The 25,103-nt window shown below is 41.0% G+C and overlaps 1 protein-coding gene across 10 annotated transcripts in view; it reads right to left on the reverse strand.

Annotated features, from left to right (window-relative positions):
• ANKRD44 (ankyrin repeat domain 44) overlaps positions 1-25,103 on the reverse strand; it is a 310,935-nt gene that overhangs the window by 145,638 nt on the left and 140,194 nt on the right. The window lies entirely within an intron of this gene.

The raw sequence follows: 25,103 nt of genomic DNA on the forward strand, positions 1-25,103 counted from the left end.
TATTACTAACTCTGTTGTACAGATAAGAAACTATGGCTCAAATAAAGTAAGAAATGTCCTCAAGACTCCACAGGTATATAGCAGAGTCAAGATTAGACCTTCACCTGTCAGATTCCAGACTAAGTCCTTTGCATGGCTGTGAGGCAGCATGATAACAGGCAGGGGGAAAAAATACTGCTTCCCTATCTGTAAATTGGAGATAATACCTCCCTAGAGGACTGATAAGAGCATTCAAGACAATGTAAGTAAGTCCTCGGTAGGTATGAGGCTTGGTGCATGCACAGCAAGTGCTCCATGGTAGCCATTATAGTCACAGCACAGATAGTTGTGGGATACTGTAACCCAGAAGGACCCTATGGGGCCTTCCCAGGACAGAACCCTCATCCGAGTCCTCTACCTGCCTCGTCTGTAGAAAAACATTTAATCAAAATGAGAAAATGCAGGAACAAAGAAAAGAGAAAATAATACAGACACTAAATAAAATCTAGGACCTTTAGTTCCTCCTCGAGGGCTATAGATAATATCCTGAGCCACATCCTTGAGTTGTTTTGCAGATACTGAAACCTCCACCAAGAGGAAGAAGTTAACTGCATGCTGACATAAGCACGCAGATCCCAGACAAGTTGGAACCAGAATGTTGAGGATGCTGACACCCAACTACCTCACCACCAACCAACCAGAAGAATGGCCATAAGCTGATCATACACCCCAAAACCCTCTCCATCACCCTGACTTTAAAAACCTTTCCCTGAAAGCCATCAAGGAGTTCAGAAGTTTTGAGCATCGGCCACCCATACTCCTTGCTTGGCCTTGCAATAAACGCTGCATGTTCCTTCACCACAATCCGGTATCAGTAGATTGTCTTCACTGCACACAGGCGAGCAGATCCAAGTTTGGTTCAGTAACAATATCTTCCCTCGAAGACTGAGAACTCTCATAGGGTACAGAATAGGTCTTACCTCTCTCCCTATAGTACCACCATACTAGGTGAACAAGTGAAGTGAAGTGAAAGTCACTCAGTCGTGTCCAACTCATTGTGACCCCATGGACTATACAGTCCATGGAATTCTCCAGGCCAGAATACTGGAGTGGGTAACCTTTCCCTTCTCCAGGGGCTCTTCCCAACCCAGGGATCGAACCCAGGTCTCCTGCATTGCAGGTGGATTCTTTATCAGCTGAGCCACAGGGAAAGCCCATACTAGGTGCTCAGCATAAACTGACCAAACTCAACTAGTCTACATGCATGGCCTCCACTACAAACTTTCAGCAGCTATCCTATAACAAAGGTAACCAAAGCCTATGCACCGTCTGGCGGTTTCTCCAGAAACTAGGATGCGTTTTAGTTTTGACATTTGTAGAGTCACTATTGATTTTAATCATCATTCCTATCATTGCTTGATTAGACAATATACCTAACAGCCCTTGAAGCCCAAAGCTGTTATTTTGTTTTCTGACAGTTCAGGTCCTCTGCTCTCAGTCTCTTTCAGACTATAGCTTTTAGGCATTTCATGACTCACTAATATCTAAAACAGATGGTAGGCCGGGAACATGACAAGAACTGATCTTCTAGCCAGCCTATTTGTTAGGAGGTCTGGTCAACAGGTTTTATGAAGAGATTAACTAACTTTTCAGTGGGTCAAAAAAGGGGGTTTGAATTAACTGGGAATTTATGTTGTCTATGTATGCTGCAGGCAATCACTACATATAAGAGGAAGTAGGGCAGTCACATTACTATTCCATATTAGATAATGATATGCCTTAGAAAAGGACTTCCCTGGTAGCTTAGTCAGTTAAGAGACCACCTGCAATGCAGGAGACCCAGGTTCAATCCCTGGGTTGGGAACATCCCCTGGAGAGGGAAATGGCAACCCACTACAGTATTCTTGCCTGGAGAATTCCATGAATGGAGAAGCCCAGCAGGCTACAGCCCATGGAATCACAGAGTTGGACAGGACTGAGCTACTAACACTATTATAACACCATGGCTTAGAAAATTCAGTAAGATATAAAACCACGGTTAACCCTCTTATTGCCATATCATCCTTTCTGTGAAAATAAAGATTCAGTGTTTAAAAGCATATTTGCTTATTTGAGAATCAAGTATTAATTTATACAGTGAACTATACAAATAACTGAGATCAGACTTTCACAAATGTCTTCTACTTCTATTCTATTTCTTCTATTGATGTTTCTACAAGCACTTTCCTTTTTAGCTTTATATTCTCTTTGAATCCTCTATAATAACTGAAAAGTATCTATTGGGCCCTAGGATAAAAGTTATATAATTATATGTTCGTTAATAAATTGAACTGGTTCCAGAGTTTGGTTCAACAAATAAAACCTCACCTAAGTGATTTAAACAAGGACTAACCCAACCCAAATTATGACTTTAATTTGACCTGAAGCATAGTCAATGCTCTGTTTGAGAACTTGGCCTCAAATAAAAGCCAAAAAATACCAATATTCAAATCTGGTTGGTCCATCATTATATAACAGGCTTTACTCATCTGGTAGTTCCTTTTATGACATGACTTGTTCAAATTGAAGTTTTTATATTATAATATGGGTGTGTTACATGAGATCATGTTTTTACAACTCCTTGATTATAAATCCTATTTTTCCTCTTAATATGCATTTAAAGGTTTCCTATAGCTTTCTGAACACCTATGCCAATTGATACTCTCCTTCAGTGACAAGCCATAAACAGGCAACAGCAGAAAAGATCTATATTCAGGCAGTTCTTTGGTTCACTGAAGCAGCAGAATCATATAAACAATTTCATGTGTTATTAAGACCTTACCCAAAATAACAATGCATTACTACTATTGACCAAGGGTTGCCAACACCTGCTCTCAAGCAAGGAACCTGAGTGATGTACAGGATCATAAGTTGAGGGATGAATAACAGAGTCACATCCATCACCATACCCAACGAGGTGAAACCAGCCAGAAGTTGCAGTTCATCCTCTTTCTAAGTAAAGGGCCACTCTACTTGTCATAAGCTAGATAAATAGAGTAGGAGATGCAATGGTAGAAAGAGAGGGAAGGCTCCGGGGAAAAGAAAATGCTAATAATAATACTAGTAAAAATAGGTCATTGGCCAATGATATCCCTACGGTATCTAAGAAGAAACAAAACCCATCTGGTATTGATGCAGTGCTTTTAATTTTTTTTCAGAATGCCTTCTCATCTATTCTATTACTTAAATCTTATAACATCCGTATCAGGGGAGACACATCTTTCAGAACTTTGTTGTTAAGCCTTGCTACCACCATTTAAAAGATATGGACTCTGAGCCCTTGGATATGTTGTATGGCTTGCCCAACACAGCAAACTGATGTCAAAGAACTGGGGGTCCTGGCTACCAACTTGAAACTTTTTTCTTTATAAAAGTGGAAGCAAATGATCACCAAGCAAGATGGATGGGACAGGGGAGGAAGGCTCAAGAGGGATGGCATATATATATATATATATATATATATATATATATATATAAAATTATGACAGATTTACACTGTTGTATGGCAGAAACCAACACAACATTATAAAGCAATTATTATCCAATTAAAAACAGATTATAGGACTTTAGTTTGTTAGCCTCTGTTCCAGATGTCTAGGAGACATCAGCAGTCATCCTTTTGTGTCCTATGGGTCGTAGCCCACACACAGAAACCTTGCTTACAAAATGTAGGGTGTACATCTACCAAGAGCAAAAGATCTGAACAATGAAAAAGGAATTTAAACATAAAATTCAAACACAAACCAAAAAAATGGAAGCAAGAACATCATCATAGAACTTGCCTTGATAGTCAAAAAAAACTTTCCCTTATAATCCCTAAGAAATTCTGGGGAAAACATGACAAACACATAGGAAACGTTCATTTAAATGAGCTTGCAAAAGTTAAATGGTCTGGGGCAAGAAATAAGGAATAAACTGAGAACCAAAGCTGGAAGCACATGAGCTTATTACCCTGCAGGGAGAAGCCATACTCCAGGGGCTTGGGACTGAACACTTGCTCCGGGATGGAAGGTGAGGTGGAGAACTGAAACTGGAAGACCTAGAAAGTGGTCTTGAAGAAAGATTCCTAAAGAACAAAGGTGGGCTCCAGAAAAAGCTAAACACTCCCTGGGCAGATGGCACACCAGTGCCTTGGCCTAGATTCTTAGTGGAAGAATAAAAGTGTCTCCACTGAGTCCCCAGAGTCTGCCCTCCCGTGGTTTCAGGATTTGAAGAATACTGGAGTGAATTGCCATTTTCTACCCCAGGGAATCTTCCCAACCCAGGGATCAAACCCACGTCTCTTGTGTCTCCTGCATTGGCAAGTGGATTCTTTACCACTAGCACCACCTGGGAAGCCCCCTGTATAGTCTCGAAACTTTCGAGCTGCAAAATAGTTATAAAAATTGGTTCTAGGCCAAGGATACCCATATGGTGCCAAGAAGAAAAAACACGTATCCAGAGAGATGCGTCCTTGATCCAGGTAACCCAGGATTCCCACAGACTAAAACTTCACTGAAAGTGAGCTCACAAACCACAGACCTATGTAGAAACAACTAATTTCCCAAAATCCAGGGTCAGCAGGCATACCAACCAGCAAGAGCTTGATATAACAGAAGAATCAGACAGAGATACAAACAATGTTTAAAATCATTTGAATATGAAGGACAAAGCCCAAGGGAGAAAATAAAGCCTTATGTATTTTTGACTGAACAAAATTCGGGGGAACAGGTATGAAGGAAGAATTATAGGAAGCAGTACAAATGATGTTAGAAACCATCTAAGACTTTGATTTAAGAGAGATGAAAACAGAAAAGCTGAAAAAAATTGATTATTAGAACAGTGACTTTGGAATATGTTTTACCACCATATATTCAGCCGTATTTTCTAGGTACAGACACATATTGAGAAGGTATTATCTTCCAGACACTGTGATAGATGTTATTAATAGAAATACAAAAATTGAAACATCCAGCCATCACCATAAAGACACTTACATCCAGTAACCAGTTTGCAAATTTAGGACATCAGAAAAAAATAAAAGCAGGGACATGGTAATTTGATATTTGTGATGTTAAAAGATTTATGAAAATTACCAAATGCACTGAGACAAAGTGTTAGTCACTCAATCATATCAGACTCTTTGCAACCCTATGGACTATAGTTCACCAGGCTCCTCTGTTCCTGGAATTCTCCAGGCAAGAATACTAGAGTGGGTTGCCATCCTTCTCCAGGGAATCTTCCTGACCCAGGTATCAAACCCAGATCTCCTGTACTGCAGGCAGATTCTTTACCATCTGAGCCACGAGGGAATCCCACTGAGACTAATGTTGTAGTAAATATTGTCCCAAAACCTGTTCAATTCTGACCAAGCCTGGGGCAAGAAGTCTAAACAGACAAGAAAAAGATCTCTTTTGAACTGGGACATGCACACATTTTGCCCAGGACTCTCAAGAAGCCCTACTGGCTCCTGCTCAATACGAACTTTGAAAGCCCTGAGCCAGACTTCCAGTTCAGTCACAGAGCCCAGCTGGTATCTTATAGGCTGCCTTGGGGTAGTTTCTGGATCAAAACTAGAATCCAGGAGCAGACCAGGACAAGAGTAGCCTTCAGGCATTGTAGCCAAGCTACATGTTCTGCACCATTTGCATTCATTCTCTCTGTTGTCCAAGTGGACTTTCTGAGATGACCAACAGTTAAATGGTTGTGTGGTCTTTACAACACCCAGGAACACAGAGGAGAAAACAACTCAAAAGCAAGCACACATCAGAAACAAACACAAAAATAAACTCAAAATGGATTAAAGACCTAAATATAAAATTAGAAACTATAAAACTCTTAGAGGAAAACATGGGCAGAACACTCTCCAACATAAATCACAGCAAGATCCTCCATGACCCATCTCCCAGAGTAATGAAAATAAAAATAAACAAATGGGACCCAATTAAATTTAAAAAGCTTTTGAATAATGAAAGAAACTGTAAGCAAGGTGAAAAGACAGCCCTCAAAATAGAAGAAAATAATAGCAAATGAAACAACTGACAAAGCATTAATCTCCAAAATATACAAGCAGTTCATGCAGCTCAATACCAGAAAAACAAAAAACCCAATCAAAAAGTGGGAAAAAGACCTAAACAGACATTTCTCCAAAGAAGACATGCAGATAGCTAATAAATACATGAAAAGATGCTCCACATCATTCAGTGTTAGAGAAAAGCAAATCAAAACCACAATGAGGTATCATCTCATACCAGTCAGAATGGCCATCATCAAAAAGTCTACAAACAATATATGCTAGAGAGGGTGTGGAGAAAAAAGAACCCTCTTACACTGTTGGTGGAAATGCAAACTGGTACAGACACTATGGAGAAGATTGTGGAGATTCCTTAAAAACCGGGAATAGAACTGGCATACGACCCAGCAATCCCACTGCTGGGCATACACAGCAAGGAAACCAGAACTGAAAGAGACACGTGTACCCCAGTGTTCACTGCAGCACTACTTACAATAGCCAGGACACGGAAGCAACCTAGATGAATGGATAAGGAAGTTGTGGTACATACATAAAACTCAGGACAAGTAACGTATTTGAGGATACATAAATACATAAAGGAATGTATTTGAGTCAGTTCTAATGAGGTGAATGAACCTGAAGCCTATTATACAGAGTGAAGTAAGTCAGAAACAGAAAGACAAATACTGTATATGAACACATATATATGGAATTTAGAAAGACAGTACTGACGATCCTACATGCAGGGCAGCAAAGGAGACACAGATGTAAAGAACAGACTTATGGACTCAGCAGGAGAAGGTGAGGGCGGGATGATTTGAGAAGCACTGAAACATGTATATTACCATATAAAAAATAGATGATCAGTGCAAGTTTGATGCATGAAGCAGGGCACCCAAAGTTGGTGCTCTGGGACAACCCAGAGGGATAGGTTGGGGAGGGAGGTGGGTGGGAGGTTCAGGATTGGGGGGACACATGTATACCTTTGGCTAATTCATGTTGATGTATGGCAAAAACCATCACTGCATTGTAAAGTAATTATTCTCTAATTAAAATAAATTAATTTTTTTAAAGAAATAAATTATCAATGTTTTTTTAGAAGATCGTTCAAGTTCACAAAAAGAGATCTTTTTCTATTCCCTAGGAGCTTCAATTCCAAATAGCCCTTGGCAAACAGATATTCAGACTCATGGAAAAAATTCACGTTTCTTCAGAAGGAAGGAAGGTTAAACCCTCCCTTTCTATGAATAGCCAAAGACACACACAGCCAGCTGGCGTCTGAGCTAAATTTGCAGCATGTCATAGAAGGATCAGGCAGAGGAAGTTTCTGTCATCTGTTTACCAAAGAAGCAGATGAAAGAAAATGGGGAACTAGAAGCATGTCCATGTAAAGTGAGCTTGACCTGGGCAGAGAGTCATTCTGGCAGCTAAACAACACTGTGTCAGGCCGGCCGACTGAGGGGACACCACAAGCCTCTCTTTTGAAGATTAAGAATTGTTTATTACAATTCTTTGGAAATTCTAGTGAGAAGTGCATGATCTAATCTTCATTGTACGTATCTGTCGTACACTAAAACAAACATCCCTCCCTACACAGAAATATCTTAAATACCAAGACAGGCAAATAGCAATTTAAAAAAAAAAAAAAAAACTCTACAAAGCTTTCCTGTCATGAAACACATAAGTTAAGTTCCAGCCAACTCAAATCTCCACTACTACCAAAGGAGTGGAGAAATAACTAACCAGATCATGTATATTGAGTGGAGATGAGCAGGAGCAAACAAATGTCTAAAGAACACTGGACACAAAATAAGTACCTTGGAGATACATCAAATCATGTGAGGAAAAGAGCCAAAGACACATTAAAGATTTAAATCAAACAACATACAGAAAGGGAAAGACTGGTCTGAATCTCTTACTTGGTCTGAAGTGAGAAATTAAAAGAAATTTTTAAAGAAGAAAAAAAGCAAACAAGGGAAACAAAAATCATATTTCTTTTTAACAGCTCACAAATACAGAGAAGAATAGAAAATACCAGATCTATATGTCCCACCAGCAAAATAAAAAACGTTAACATTTTTTTACATCTGTTTCAGAACTCTGTTTTTTAAAAAACAGCTTTAGGGGTAAATGTCATGAGTACTGTGACTTATAAATAACTCGCTATGTATATGTGTGTGAGACAGACAGAGAAAGGGAGAGAAAGGCAGAGAGACAGGTTATGCAGTTTTTGATTCCTTACTACAAGAAAGGATGTTGCAATGTACATTCTGTCCATGTCTCTCCCAGAATATGTATGTATTACTCCCCTAGAGTAAACACCAAGAAAAGAAAGGGCTGGATCTCAGGGAATATTCATGTTCAACTTTATTAGGTATTGCCAAATAGCTTTCAAAAATGGTTTACCAATTTATACTCCCACCAGGCACAAGTTAATTAGTTACTTTCCCTGACATCCTTGCCAATATTTGCTATTATCAACCTTATTACTCTTTGCCAATATGATGTACCCAACATGTTATTTCATTGAGGCTTTGATTTATATTTCACTACATACAACTGAGGTTAAGATTCTTTTCATATGTCTACTAAAAATTCTGGCTTCAACTTCAAACTCCCTGTATATATCTTTTATCCATTTCCAAATTCAGTTATTAGTATTTTTCTTATGATATATGGAAGATTTTTAAAAATATTGCTTAATTCAATTTTCAGTGAAAACTCAAGTTTTACCTTCCCCTAGACACAGGAGAGACAGGTCAATGTCTACCCCAAGTCACCATCAAAGAAAAATTCAGATTTACAATTGTTATTCATCTTCCATGCATGTGTGATCCCATGGAGCCAGATTTTTCTTGGCTGGAATATTCTATGCCTCAAAAGTGATGGTTTATCTCTGCCTCTACACACCCCCAGCACTGAATAATCTCATTCAACCACCTCTGTTGGTATTTTAACCCATCCATCTGAATGTAACACAGATGTATGAGAAACACTAGTACATTTTGCTATATCTAAAAGCGTTTCAAATTCAAACCTCAAAACTATAATTCTTGAAACTAAATAATAATCATTCAAAAGACTTTAAAATGAAGATAAAATATAGGAATTCCCTGGTGGTCCAGTGGTTAGAACTCTGTATTCTCATTGCTGGGGCCCAGTTAGATCCCTAGTAGGGGCTAAGATCCTGCAAGTCATATGGCCAAAAAAAAGATAAAATAAGAGAAATGAGAATGCCAAAGACATTTTGATTATATCTGCCTTGCTGCTGCTAAGTCACTTCAGTCGTGTCCGACTCTGTGCGACCCCATAGACAGCAGCCCACCAGGCTCTCCCGCCCCTGGGATTCTCCAGGCAAGACCACTGGAGTGGGTTGCCATTTCCTTCTCCAATGCGTGAAAGTGAAAAGTGAAAGTGAAGTCGCTCAGTTGTGTCCGACTGTTAGTGACCCCATGGACTGCAGCCTACCAGACTCCTCCATCCATGGGATTTTCCAGGCAAGAGTACTGGAGTGGGGTGCCATTGCCTTCTCCATATCTGGTAACTGAATACTATATATTTTATTGCATTAATTTTTTAAACTAAATTAACATATATTAAGCAAAAATTATATCAGAGATTTGTATATTTTCTAATTTGTTCCTAAAATAATACTATGAGGTAAATGTTATCACCCCTATTTTACAGTGGAGGCGCCTGAGACTTTCAGTAACTGGACCAGAGTCACACAGTTAATCAGTGATAGAACCATGTTTCAGAACCAGATCTGATTTCATTGCTCATGCTCTTGCTGACTCTTTGAATAGTTATCAGTCTTGGCAAACAAAATGAAAGTTATTATTCATTATACTTAGTACTCTTGCTCTAATAGTCTAGACCTAAGAACAAAATTCTCAGAAGTAAAAAATACTAGCTGGCAAGAAGAATAGAGTTGGAGAACAAACACTACCTGATTTTCAGATTTTATCATGAAACTCCTGTAATTGAAACAATTTAGTGTATTGGTGTAAAGACACATATATGGACACCACATGATTTTCAAAGAAGGTTCCAGGGCAACTCACCAGTGAAAGGATAGTCTTGTCAATAAATGGCACTGAAACAATTAAACAAACAAAAAAAGCTTCAACCCATATCTTGCACACTGGACAAAAATTAAATCAAGATGGAACATAGAACTAAATGCAAAACTTAACATTCTGAAGGAAACATCGGAGAAATCCCTTGTAACCTTACATTAGACAAAGATTTCTTAGCTATAACACCAAAGCATGACCCATAAAAGCACAAAATTGAATTTCATCAAAAACAGTAACTTCTGCTCTTTGAAATACACTCGGTTTTTTGTTTGTTTGTTGATTTTTCTGTTTGTTTGTTTTCTGGCTGCACCACACAGAATGTAGGATCTAAGTTTCCTAAGGGATCTAAGAGGGGTCAACCCACACTGCTTACATTGCAAGTGTAGGTCCATTAACCTCTGGATCACTGGAGAAGTCCCTGAAATACTGTGTTGAGAGAATGAGAAGACAAGCCACAGAGTGAAAGAAAATATTTTAACGTATATATAGGATAAAGGACTTCTATCTAAAATATATCAAAAAACTCTCAAAACTCACTAATATGAAGACAAACAATCCAATCAAATAGCAAGCAAAAGATGTGAACAGATATTATACAGATAGCAAATAAGTGCATGAACTAATGCTCAAGAACACTGATCATTAGGGAAATGCAAATCAAAATCATATTACACACTTACTAAAATGGCTAAAGTTAAAAAGACTGACAATATCAAGTGTTGGTGAGGATGTAGAGAAACTGAAACATTCATACACCACTGGTGGGAATGTAAAAGGGCAGAATCATTTCAGATAATAGTTTGGCAATTTCTTTAAAAGTTAAATACAGACTTAAATGATTCAGGTATTTAGGAGTTTACCCAAATGAACAGAAAGCATCTGTCCACACAAAGACCTATACATGAATGCCTGTAACAGCTTTCTTTAATTTATTTTATTGAGTACAGTTGATTTACAATGTTCTGTTAGTTTCTGCTGTACAGCAAAGTGATTCAGTTATGTATATTCTTTTCATACTCTTTTCCGTTATGGTTTAGTACAGGATATTGAATATAGTTCTCGGTGCCATGCAGCTGTTGTTCAGTCACCAAGTCATGTACATATAGTAGGACCTTGTTCTTTATCCATTTTATATACAACAGTTTGCATCTGCTAATCTCAAACTTTCAAAACATCCTTCCCTTACCGCTCCTCCCCCTTGGCAACCACAAGTTCTAACAGCTTTATTTTCATAACCAAAATATGGAAACAATCCAAATCTCTATCAAGAGACAAATGGATAAACAAACTGTGGTATTTCCATACAGTGGAACACTATTCAGCAATTAAAAGGAATGAACTACTGCTACACATTACAACATGGATTTGTTGTTCTTGTTCAATCACTCAGTGGTATCTGCTCTTTGCAACCCCATGGACTGCAGCAGACCAGACTCCCCTGTCTGTCACCATCTACTGGAGCTTACTCAAACTCATGTCCATTGAGTCAGTGATGCCATCCAACCATCTCATCCTCTGTTGTCCCCTTCTCCTCCTGCCCTCAATCTTACCCAGCATCAAGGTCTTTTCTAATGAGTCAGCTCTTCGCATCAGGTGGTCAAAGTATTGGAGCTTCAGCTTTAGCAGCAGTTCTTCCAGTGAATATTCAGGACTGATTTCCTTTAGGATTGACTAGTTTGATCTCTTTGCGGTCCAAGGGACTCTCAAGAGTCTTCTCCAACACCAAAGCTCAAAAGTAGCAATTCTTCAGCACTCACCCTTCCTTATGGTCCAACTGTCACACCCATACATGACTACTGGAAAAACTATAGCTTTGACTATACGGACCTTTGTCAGCAAAGTAATATCTCTGCTTTTTAATATGCTGTCTAGGTTGGTCATAGTTTTTCTTCCAAGGAGCAAGCATCTTTTACTTTCATGACTACAGTCACCATCTGCAGTGATTTTGGAGCCCAAGAAAATAAAGTCTGGCACTGTTTCGATGATTTCTGCATCTATTTGCCATGAAGTGATGGGACCAGATGCCATGATCTTAGTTTTTTAATGTTGAGTTTTAAGCCAGCTTTTTCACTCTCTTCTTTCACCTTCATCAAGAGGCTCTTTAGATTCTCTTCAATTTCTGCCATAAGGATGGTATTATCTGCATATCTGAGGTTATTGATATTTCTCCCGGAAATCTTGATTCCAGCTTGTGCTTCATCCAGTCTGGCATTTCACATGATGTACTCTGCATATAAGTTAAAAATAAGCAGGATGACAATACATAGCCTTGACGTACCCTTTTCCCAATTTGGAACCAGTCCGTTGTTCCATGTCTAGTTCCAACTGCTGCTTCTTGACCTGCATACAGGTTTCACAGGAGGCAGGTTAAGGTGGGCTGGTATTCCCATCTCTGGAAGAATTTTCCACAGTTTGTTGTGATCCACAACATGGATGAATTAAAATAATTAAGCTGCATGAAAGGAGTCAGACCAAAAAAAGATTACGTACTATATGAATTCATTTACATAAAATTGTAGGAAATGCAAACTAATGTACAGTGACAGAAAGCAGATCAGGGTGTGCCTAAGGAAGCTGGGGCAGGGATTAGAAAGGGTGGGAGGAACGGGTTACCAAGAGGCACAAGGAAACTGCTGGGGATGATGGATATATTCATTATCTTGGTTATGGTGATAGTTTCATGGGTGCAAACACGTCAAAGGACTGATGCTGAAGCTGAAGCTCCAATACTGTGGCCACCTGATGTGAAGAGCCAACTCACTGGAAAAGACCTTGATGCTGGGAAAGATTGAGGGCAGGAGGAGAAGGGGGCGACAGAAGATGAGATGGTTGGATGGCATCACCAACCCAATGGACATGAGTTTGCACAAACTCCAGGAGATAGTGAAGGACAGGGAAGCGTGGCATGTGGCATTCCATGGGGTCACAAAGAGCTGGACACCACTGAGCAACTAAACAACCAGACATGTCAAAGCTTTGAAAATCTATGTTTATTATATGTCTACTTTATTGTATGTCAATTATATCTCAATAAAGCTGCTTTAAAGTATATAAGCAGGCAAATAAAATACATTCTCCCTTGCACAACATAAAGAAGGGCATATCTAAGAGTTTTTTTAAAAAAATACACCCATGCAACAATTCAGTTACAAGGAAGAAAAGAAATGGCAAAGTCATGAAAAGAGATGAAGCAATTCATGTTATGTCCTGCTCATGTAGAGACATAAAAGTGAAGTTCTGGCAAAAGAATGGGGTGTTGGATTAAACCGTATATGCTTTAAAAACAGGCACAAGCAAGATCTCTCTTCAAAATCTCTTAGGACAGTTACATTTCCTAAATGAAACCTTTGACAAATTTGTACTGGGTAAGGATATACACAATAAATCTAGAAAACTAAGTGCAAGTATGACACGGAAGTGTTCATGCCTAATCTGTGGGTTCACTGTGACGTCACCAGTAGATTACCAGAGGACCGTTGGGATCTTACCAGTGCCCAGAAATTTCCAAGGGACAGAAGTTCCTTTTTTTTTTTAATCTACTTTTTTAAGCACCTCACCAGACATGTGATCTGTTGGCACATTTTAACAAAATAATTTATATTATTTTTTGGCTGCACTGCACAGCATATGGGATCCTCCTTCCCCAATCAGGTATCAAACCCATACCCCCTGAAGTGGAAGTGCAGAGTCCTAACCACTGGACTGAAAGGGAAGTCCCCAGAAGTCCTTTTAGGGCAGACTCTGCCTGGGGAAATTGACAGTTCAGTTCAGTTCAGTCACTAAGTCATGTCTGACTCTTTGCAACCCCATCGACTGATTGCAGCATGCTAGGCTGCTATTTATTCTGTTGCCCTGATTGTATTTGGCCAGAAACATTTCTTGAGAGTCAGAGGAAACATAACATAGAAAAGGGTTCTAGTCCTCTAGTCCTACAGCTTAGAAAACATGCTCGAGTTCTGTTGCCAATGAAACAGTAAAATACATTCACCCAATCCAAAGGCAATCATCATGAGTTTCTGATGAAAACCAAGCAGGTCTTCAGGGAACCACCTCTCCCTGAATCCTAAAAGGTAACCAAGTTCACAGATGCCCTGTGCCGCATCCCAAGTGTAGAAGGAGCAGTGTTTTTAACTGTAATGTATTTGGTAAGTAGTTTTTCCCGGAGAAACCATAATTCTAATATCATGGTGAGAAGGTTTTACCGCTAAGAATATCTAAGGAAGCCCACAGTTTGGAACTGCCCTTGGTTCCCATGAGCTAACCAGTGAGAAGAGAAGTTTACTTTCTGTTAGGGCCCCACCCTAGGCTCCTGGTCTCTTTTAATTAGTTCATTAACAATTTCTTCAACAACGATGTCTAATAGGAGAGGCAGAAGCAAACTCATAAAAACAATTTCTGTGGTCCATAAAAAATCACCTTGACTAAAATGATTAATATTTCTTTACAAGTTTTTTCCAGCCTCCAGGTGGGTACTATAGAAACTGAGTTTACACATAACACTGATAATAAGAACCACCAATGCAGTTACCAGGACCTGAGATCTGGATGATCAGCTCAGTACACCAAGATGCTAACAGTCCTAAGAGCTGGGTGAAGAGTGTACGGGTGTTCTTCACCTTCTTTCTTTGCCTGGATTTCAAGACTTGAATTAACACAGTTTAGAAACAAAAAACCTAAAATTGCTTTTGCAAATAAGACTTTACTATTTAAAAAACAAACAAAAATAAAGCAAAACAAGCAACAGGCTTGCTCTAATAAAAGCTAGTTGTAAGTAATTAAACATAAAATAGTAAAGCACTGGATATTGTTTCCCATCTAAAACTCTTCATTATCCTGTGAAAGTGAAGTCGCTCAGTCGTGTCCAACTCTATGCGACCCCATGGACTGTAGCCCACCAGGCTCCTCTGCCCATGGGATTCTCCAGGCAAGAATACTGGAATGGGTTGCCATTTCCTTCTCCAGGGGATCTTCCCGACCCAGGGATCGAACCCAGGTCTCCCGCATTGCAGGCAGATGCTTTAACCTCTGAGCCACAAGGTTTTAAATAATTGATATGCAAAATGTTCCTTTGCAAACAACAAAACATTATGTTTATTACTAAACTTGGGAAAACTGTGATTTGTATAATGCTCCATACAGTTGCCAGAGCATTGTCCTACACAAATGCATCAGCTTATTCTTAGGAAAAGTCAGGCAGACTGATCGAGTAGGTATTGTTATCCTCATTTTATAGGACAAGAATCAAGGCTGACTCAGAGTTGGATGACTTGCTAAAAGTCACACACCAACTTTGGAGGAGTCTGGGTTTCCTGATTCCACATTCTCTGTGTTCTCTCAGAACACCACATAGGATCTTACTAGCCGGTATGAATTCCTCACCAAGGAAGAACCTGCTTCCACCCTCAGGATGCTTCAGTGGCCTTTGATCCACCCTGACCTTTCCTGCAGGACAGGAATGGACACATGGACACACACACGCTTTCGTTAGAGGCATCCTCTTAGGGCTTAAAGAACACACGCTTTGGAGTCAGAATGACCTGACTTTAAATCCCTCCTCTGCCACTGAGAAGCTGTGTGACTTTGGGCAAACAATAAGTTTGTCTCAGTTTCTCTGAGACTTATTTTCTTTTCTGTAAAATGAAAATAGGATCACCACCCAGATAGGCAGAAACTAATTTCCAATAAATATTAGCCATCATCATCATTATTATTGACATCTTTGTGGCTTATCCTAATTCTTTTAGTTCCCCTTGGAATAATACTATATAAGGAGACTCAGGATAAAGCAAGTTACTGTTAAGAAGTGGTATTTTTTAACCAGTAGAAGGGCTGACACTGCCTGCTCAAAGCTGGCACACAGCAGTGCTTTGCCCGCCTCCTCTCCCTCCTAAAGCAGTCAACTTCAATGGGCCTGGCCATTGTATCTGTTCCACTCCAACCAAAGGTAATCAAAGTTTCTGCCAGGCTCCAAAGCTGGGCCTCCCATGATTCATCCTTTATCTCCTGGGACCCACAGTAGTCTTTACCTTATGGAACCACCTAAAACACCCACCCTCCAGCAGCTCTGAACACTTGCTGAGAATATATTGGGTTGGCCAAAAAGTTTGTTTAAATTTTTCTGTAACATCTTACAGAAAAACCTGAATTAACTTTTTTGGCCAACCCGATCTCTCTGCTGCCATGAAGGCCTGCTTTCTCATCCAGTCTCAGTAGTTCAGCAGAGTCAGACCGGGTTGCAACTTGAACTGAGGGGAACTGCCCTTGGGAGAAGGATGCTGTGCCCTTTCTCTCCTCCCCCAAAGCTTAAAAACTTTTGAACTAGGTATCCCCAAATTAGAACACCCTCACTAAACCTTTCTGACACTTGACAAGAGAGTTTTGCTGCCCAAGACACATCTGCTATCAGTCTTCTTTATTAACTTATTAGAAGTAAAGCCACCACAGAATCATTGAGGTCGTCAGGAAGACAAACACTGGGCCACTTTATACAGCAACAAGCAAGGAAACATTCATCTCTGCCCGTCCTAATTGAGCCACTAGGACAGACAGCTAAACACACTGCAATGATTCCATACAGAGCCTTCTGCTTAGTGAGAGAAGACTGCAAAATGGCAGGCCTCCCAAGCCCTCTAATAACAGACTGATGTGAGTGGTCCCAGAACGTGGAGACGGTTATGTAACAGCATTTCTCGATGAAAAGGAACATGGGAGACGTATCTCTCCAGCTCCAGGATAACCTCAAATAAACCCATACCACTTGACAACATCCCTTGGACAAAATGGTCAGTGGTGCACTTGGCCTTCACAAACATGCACTATCAGTTCACTTCAGTCGCTCAGTTGTGTCTCTTTGTGACCCCGTGGACTGCAGCACATCAGGCTTCCCTGTACATCATTAACTTCCGGAGCTTGCTCAAACTCATGTCCATCGAGTCAGTGATGCCATCCAACCATCTCCTCCTCTGTCATCCCCTTCTCCTCCTGCCTTCAATCTTTCCTAGCATCAGGGTCTTTTCCAATGAGTCAGTACTTCACATCAGGTGGCCAAAGTATTGGAGTACCTGCACTACAGAGGATATTTGTTTCCAACAACTTTAAATTGCTTAGTATTGCCAGAATAGCTAGTACTTTTTTCACATGAGCTAAGAGCCCCTTAGGATCCTCACTTGAAAATATGGCTTCTGAGAGTATACAGAAGGCAAGAATGGAGTCTTCCCCCAGAAGATCTCAAATACTCATGTACCCAACACCAGAGGACATGGGGATATGGCATTTGATGGGTGGGTTAAACACTAATACGTATCTGGATAATTTGCTTGCTTGCTAGTGTTACCTTCTCTCTATTGAGCTTATGTATTCATGGAAGGGAATGATTTTTAATTTAAATATATCTTGCTTTGCATACCATCTGTATTTCTGAAAATGGCCTAACATTAAATGTTATAGAATTGATTATTTTTTTCACTAAATTATAAAATAATGACAAGATAACAAAAGAGGACATGAGCTTGGCTAACATCAAAAAGACCACAAATGAACTTCCCTGGTAGTCTAGTCATTAAGAATCCTCCTGCCAATGCAGCGGGCATGGGTTCAATGCCTGGTCTGGGAAGATTCCACAGGCTGCAGAGTAACTAAGCCTGTGTGCCCAACTACTGAGCCTGTGTGCCTAGGCTTCTTTTGTGCACAGCAAGCCACAGATAACAAATGCTGGCAAGGATGTGGAAGCGTGAGGGCTTTGAGATCATCAACACAAAACATTCCCCCTTGAGAAGAAGCGGGGACATTTTGATATAACATAATGACAACATTTGTTTTATAATCACAAAACAGGGAGCCCCTGATTTGAGTTTTTTGTCACCTGAGAGAGTCTTTTCACACTCAGTTCAACTGACCTTTCCTCTGAAATCTCTTCTGATTCTCTCCCCAACTCCCTCTACTGTACAATCTTCTTTCATAGCACCATCATAACTGATTGTCTGCCCTCCTCTTTCCTGATTCCCGTCAACCAGGCTATGGGCCAGGGCAAAGATAGTCTTATTCATTTCTGTATCAACCTAGCACCACATCAGGCTTTCCTGGTAGCTCAGACAGTAAAGAACCTACCTGCAATCCAGGAGACCTGGGTTGGATCCCTGGGTGGGGAAGATGCCCTGAAGAAGGAATGGCTACCCAACTCCAGTATTCTTGCCTGGAGAATTCCATGGACAGAGGAGTCTGGTGGGCTACAGTTCATGGGGTCACAAAGCGTCACACATCTGGCATACAGTAGGTGCTCAATATACATTTCTTGGAGAAATAAATTAGAGTATTGTCTTAATTTATTTTAGACTCTATCAAACCTAAACAACAAGAAAAAGGTCTGAGTGAGGATGGCTTGTAGGTTTCTGTGGTGAGGCAGAGAACTGCCATCTACAAGGGGTCAGGGATGCCAAAGAGTCTGGATGGGTCAGTGGCAAGGTTGTCTGCAGCTCTCGTCCATATCTAAACTTGACTGAAGATAGCAACCCCTCAGTCCACCATGGGTACGGCCTGGCCTTGTTTCAAAACTGTCTGACCATCCCAGGATCCCCAGCCCTTCAGACTTCCTATCCATTCTATTGCTTTCAACAAAGCCTTGGTTTTGTACCTCACTTATCCAGTGGGTGAGAAAGCTTGCTAAGAAGGTGGTACAAAAGTCATGAGGCTCAGCTACCATTTCTTATCAATAAAGTTCACCTGTGTCCCCACCAGTGTGGGCTGCCTGATATGCAGTCTGGTTTCAGAGAGACCTCCACTACAATATGACCTACAGATCAAATGACATTCATGTCCACAACCAGTTCACAAATGCCAGTTCCTGAAAACCCAGTGGTTTCTGGAATTAGGGGACCAACATTAAAATTTTGTTTAAGGTGGAATATTTATTTCCTTGTTTCTGGCTACCCAAACCTGTATATGAAATGATTAGAGGCTCCTATTAAAATGAAACTATTGGTGTGGCTAGTTCCAAGCATAGGAAATCTATATGTTGGCATAGTCATAGAAAGGATAGAGTGTGGGCTGGTCACCTTTATTAACAGGGCAATGCAGGCCCAGTGCTGGGGACGGGTGCTAGTGATGAAGAACAGGAACACTGTTTCTTAAGAGGAGACAGCTGGGATTTCCCTGGCAATCCAGCAGTTAGGACTCCATGCTTGCACTGCCAGGGGCACAGGTTCAGCCCCTAGTCAGGGACCTGAGATCCCACAGGCCAAGTGGCCCCCCAAAAATAAATAAAAGAGAGGTGGGTGTGGGTGTGGGTTTGTGGGTGTGGGTCCATCAAAGAAAGTCTTTATAAAGGACACATAAAGGAAGTGGGGTCACAGGTGGGATCTACTGTTTCTCAATCCCTCAAGAATTTCCCAGGATGGATTTTCCCAAAAGGCTGAGGTGTATCCCAGACATCTGTGTCACTCAGCTAGGACCGGGGTTGCTAGGGAAATTTTATTCAGGGGTAAGAGATGATTTGATTCCAACTTGGCTGAGTGGGGACTTTCTATTACATCCCTCAGGTCACTGGAGGTCTGGCCTTAGAAGCTGCCAGCTGTGTCTGGGTATACCCCTCTCTGGCAGCACAAGGTCAGGGGTGTGGTGAAGAGGGAAGGAAGTGCAGCTGTTGTGTTCCTGGAGTTCCCAGGCGGTCCTGACATAGGAAGCCCTTTCCCTCAGTTCTCCGGAGCCATGATGTGGGGTCAGGATGGTCATGTACTTCCTCCAGCTGAAGAGCAGCTCTCCAAAGAGAGCCCTTCCCCCAAGCAGGTCTCCTGGGCTTTGCTGCCACACTAGGCATATGCAGTGAGAAAGCCCATGCTTACCAGGAAACCACTTTCCCTGCCACAGGATTCTCTCACCTCCTACTGCTCCCCTCCCTGCAGTCCTCCCCTAACACCCATACCTCTCACCCCCACTCCCTGATCAAGTGACCCTCTAAGCCCTGGAGCACTAGACTTCTGCTCAGTCAGGCATGCCTCAGCCAGAACTGCCTTCCTCCTCCTCGTTTTCTCAATGCCTGAGATGTCTTCGTTTTGAAGGCCTAGCCCTCAACCTCCTCCAGGCCCTCCCTGAATTGCTTTCCCAGTAACATGTCTCAAAACTAGTAGTTCATCTCTCCTTGGTCCCTGAAATTTACTTGCACTTTGCAAGATGTCCAAGAGCCATATAAGCATTCTCTCTAGTAGATACAGTGACTGAAGATGCACAGGATGTCAACTTGGTGGGAAGTCTCACCTGACAGAGGAGCTGACCAGACAAGGCTTTCATTTTGGGTGGCCAAAATCTAATTGCTGCCATAGCCACCTGTAATTACCAGGGTGACAGAAAGGTGGAATGAATACCAACCACAGTGAGTGGGTGACATCCTGCATCTCATTTCCTGTGTGCTCATCTGTGAGCCAGGTGAGCTAGGAATACAGAGTGGTAACTAAGAGGCCATACATAAAAAGGGCCCTGAACACTAGAGAAGCTCAGAAAATGAAGTTCTGTGTCCAAAAGACACATATCTTGTCTCGGGATCATATCCTGAATAAACCATCTTGTCCAAGAATAAAAGCATAACATATATAAATGACAGATCTAGTTTCCCAGCTATTGGAAATTAATAAATTTGGCATTTTAGTTTATAAATCATTCTCTTGTCAACTTAGGAAGTGTGAGTAAATTCCCCAAATTCTAATCACTCCCACTGAGCTGAGAAAAATTGTTTCTCTGGGTGAACTGCATAATAAAGTTTGAAAACCATTAGCAACAAGGAATAAATGTGATAAAACATGCCTTTAAGCAGTACTCCATCAGTAAAAGACATTTTTAACACAAGCAAAATTATATTTTTAATTATCTAATCATAAATTTCATAGATGCATTACTATTTATCATACTTAATATTCTATAAGATGCACACAAAATGTACATTAAATTTTTTTAAGAAATAGAAGTGGGTATTCCATTGCCCTCAATTGATCACCTTGCACACTTCTTGGGATTCTTTTACTCCCTTTTGGGGAATCTATTGTCTTAGATCAAAGATCTCACCTTAGGACTAGACCATCCAACTCAGACCAGTGTCTTCCAGTCATTAAGGACTACCCAAGACTTTTTGGACTATTCCCCATCAAGAATAATTTCTAAGGGAGCACTGTACAGTGCTACTTCATGAATGAAACTCACCGGAATGGATCTATGAATAGAAGTTTTGGCAAATCTGTATCCAGGTAATGTTTTTAAATAATTCAAACTAGTTCTTATATGTCCTAGTTTATAAACATCCTCCTTTTATCTGATAAGCATGAACTATGCTTTGTTGCTTCACCTCTAAGGGCTGGGCAAGTAGAAGAGGCTGGAAAAATACTTGTTTATCACAACACTAGCTCATAGCCAAAGTGAGACTATCCTTGTCATCTGTTTTAATGCAAAGCAGCCAGTTCTTCCCCTTCACCAGGCTCTTTCCAAGTTATCCCCGAGGCAGCATACAGGCACCGCAGTCTCTTCCTTATCTAGTATTCTATTGAGCAGAACACATATTCAGCTACCTGTTTAGGATAATTCAAACATTTAAGATCTTTGCAATGACTCGCCTTTGAAGCCCTGAGCTGCCATGTCAGAAGTTCAATTATCATGTAGGGGCCAAGAAGTGAGGATGCCCAGGCCACGTGGAGAACCCACGTGGAGTTGCTCACGCTGACAAATAGCATCAGCTGCCAGGCACGTGAGTGAGGACATCTCCAGATGATTTCAGCCCCCAGCTGACAAGTCTTTCCAGCTGAGTCCAGACGCCATGGAACAGAGACGCTATCCCGCTACACCCTGTCTGAATTCCTAACCCACAAAATCCATGAGCATAATACAGTGGCTGTTTCATGCCACTCAGCTGTGGGGTGGTTTGTTTTACAGCAACAGTAACAGTCTCTGTGAGGTTCTGAAGTGTTCTCTGAATTGTTAGAGAAAGACAACATTATGCTTCGTGTTAATTGGCCTTATGTGTTATCTAATTCAGGGCTACCAGGCAACCACTGATACACACCATACAGAACAACTCTAATAAGAGTACTGATTAGATTCCAATATCATGTCTTTTGTGTACTAGCAAACAATCAGTTACTATATTTGTAGAATGATGGTGTCTGTGGTGACTTCACTGTCCCCCTGAGAAGTAGCTGTTTAGTTCCCTCCTTTCTCTTAGAAATGGCTCCTCCTCCTGTAGCTTCTGCCCCTTCTCCATTGCTCAAGGCAGGAGCCCAGGATTCATTCCTGGCACCTCTCCGCTCCTTGTCCTTCACATTTAATCCATCATCAAATCCTGTATGATCTACCTCTGAGATACACTGGGAAGCAACCCACATGGCTTCACCACCAGCAATCACAAGTCATCCATGTGAGTGGCACCCCCTAGAGCACACAAGTGTGTGGCAGCCTGTCCACAGCTACCACCCTATCCCAGGCACTTCATTTCTATCCTGACTCCAGTTTTGGTCTTCCTATTGGTCTCACAGCTTCTACTCTTCCCCTCACAATCCTTCCTCCACACAACACCCAGAGCTACTGTTTACAATAGTCATCAGAACCTTTTGCATTTAGAATTAAATCCAGACTCCCTCATTCAGCTCCAATGACCTGGCGCTTCATCTTCTCTCCAACCTCTTTTTCTTCTACTCTCTCACTCCTGTTTCCTATCCCAGAACTCGCTGCTCTCTCCCCCACCCATCATGGCCCTTGCTCATGGCTTTATCCAGATTGAAACATCATCCCCATCTTCTCAAGGCCAGTCTCAGCTGAAACATCCCTGCCGCCTCAGAGATCTTTTGCAACCACCTTTAATTCAGTATCAACACACACTGTTGGCTTCCTTCACTGCATTCTTCTCAATTCCTATGGACCTACAACTCATTTCCTTTACCCATTTACTGCCTGTCTCTCCATTATACTGTAAACTCCTGAATGCAAGGATCAGGCCTGTGTCCACCACCAATGTATCCCCAGGGCCTAGCACAGTGCCTGACACACAGCAGGTCTGATCAGTGTATCTTGTATGAATACATTAACTTGTATACTACATAGCTGCACACATGTTGTACCACCCCTATTCACTGCAACTTCTGTTTTCCTTCCAGGTTGAGCACGGACTAGTGGTTCTCAACACGTAGTCCCTAAGCAGCAGCAGCAGCATTGCCGGGGAACTTATTAGAAAAAGCCCCACCCTGGATCTCCCAAATCAGAAACTATGGGAGTGAGACTCAGCAACCTGTATTTTAACAAGTCCTTCAGGATGCTAATGCTCAAGTTCAAGAACCACTGCCACAGACGATTCCAGAGACTCTCATTCCACAATAGTATATCTCAAAGTATATCACATTGGTTCTGAGGATTGGTTCCAGGTGACAGCTTAAAAAAAAAAAAAGTAGGCATTTGAAGCCAAATGAATTTGAAAAACACTATGTCAATGAAAGTTAAACAGGTTTCCTTATAGTAGGAATTTCCAGAAACTTTAATATAGCAATATACATTGTGAATCATGAAAACAAGGAAATTTGCAGTAGAAGTACTTCCCAATTTTATTTAGCCACAAAATATCTCTTTATTTTCCCTTCTAAACACTAGTCAAATTTATTGTGGTCTCTGAAAAACACATTTTGGAAAATGTTGTCATAATGTATTCTTCCCCAGAGAAAATCTTAACACCATTCCAATTCTTTGTGCTCACAGTGATATTAATAATGTCTGAGTCACTGGCTTAAAAAGCTTTGTGTATCTTCATTACTTATGCTCTTTCCTAGATTTGAAAATAAAAGTGTAAATTAAGCACATCTTCTACATGTTCTTAAATATCAGTAAAAAGAATTCTGATCTTTGTTAAAGCTTTAAATGTTTATAAAGTCAAATATAGAGGAATAGACAATGGTGGCAGTTTCAAGTTGAATTAGAAAAGCCGAGTTTAGTCTCTTGTCCTGCCCTGAAGTAGACAGTGAGGAGATTCACTATTTAAATTGCAAGAGAAAAGTCCTCTAATGAGCATCAGAGAACCAGCTTCCTGTCTGGGGCTCTGGGAGAGCCTTAGTTTTCTTCCCTAGCTGAATGGGGAAAAGACAGATTCTCTGGCGATGGAGTGGAAAACTGCACAAGTGACTGAAAAATTATTGGCCCCAGCTGACAATCAGTAACCTTGAAAAGGCTAAGCCAGCTTGGAAATAGGAAGTTAAAATATTCATGCCAAACATCCAGTGTTTACTTAATCAGGGCTAATGATTAGCTTCTTAATGAAATTTTATAAGCTCAGTTGCACACAGAAAACATTTGTTTCACTAAAAGCAAATAGGTCTGTTTGTACTATAATCAGACATCTGGAACACAGAAGACCCCCCAACCCTCAGGAGTACAAAGGCAATTCTGTTTGGAGACTTCCGGTCATTTTTACAAAGATGAGAGTGATCAAAATGTGATGGGAGAGAGAGGGTGGAGACCAAAAAGTTTACCATGAACACATCTGCCACATTCAATGGTTTTGAAACTGCAGAATTTAATGCCATAGATCCTAACATAAGAGTTCTGGCCACGCAAGGTCTGTGCAGTAACAGAACGATTCTACTTCTATTGCAGCACTGACCATTTCCTCTGATAACCTGGATAAATATCTGTCTCAGCCACCTGATCATGTGATCCACCAGGAGGACCAGAACTCCGTTCTAGTCACCTTACAGTTCCAGCCCCCGCACAGTGCTGGGAACATGGGAGATGCTCAACAGACATCTGCTAATTGAACTGAAGTGAGATAGCCATGGTTAGGTGGTTGCTGCTGCTGCTAAGTCGCTTCAGTCGTGTCCAACTCTGTGCGACCCCATGGACTGCAGCCTACCAGGCTTCTCCGTCCGTGGGATTCTCCAGGCAAGAACACTGGAGTGGGTTGCCATTTCCTTCTCCAGGTTAGGTAGTTAATTAACGCCAATTTTTTGAAAAAAATGTTTTCAATTTCTTCATTTTGGGCTGTGCTGGGTCTCCGTTGCTGT

This window comes from Bos javanicus, chromosome 2, assembly GCF_032452875.1.
Source record: "Bos javanicus breed banteng chromosome 2, ARS-OSU_banteng_1.0, whole genome shotgun sequence".
Taxonomy (NCBI): domain Eukaryota; kingdom Metazoa; phylum Chordata; class Mammalia; order Artiodactyla; family Bovidae; genus Bos; species Bos javanicus.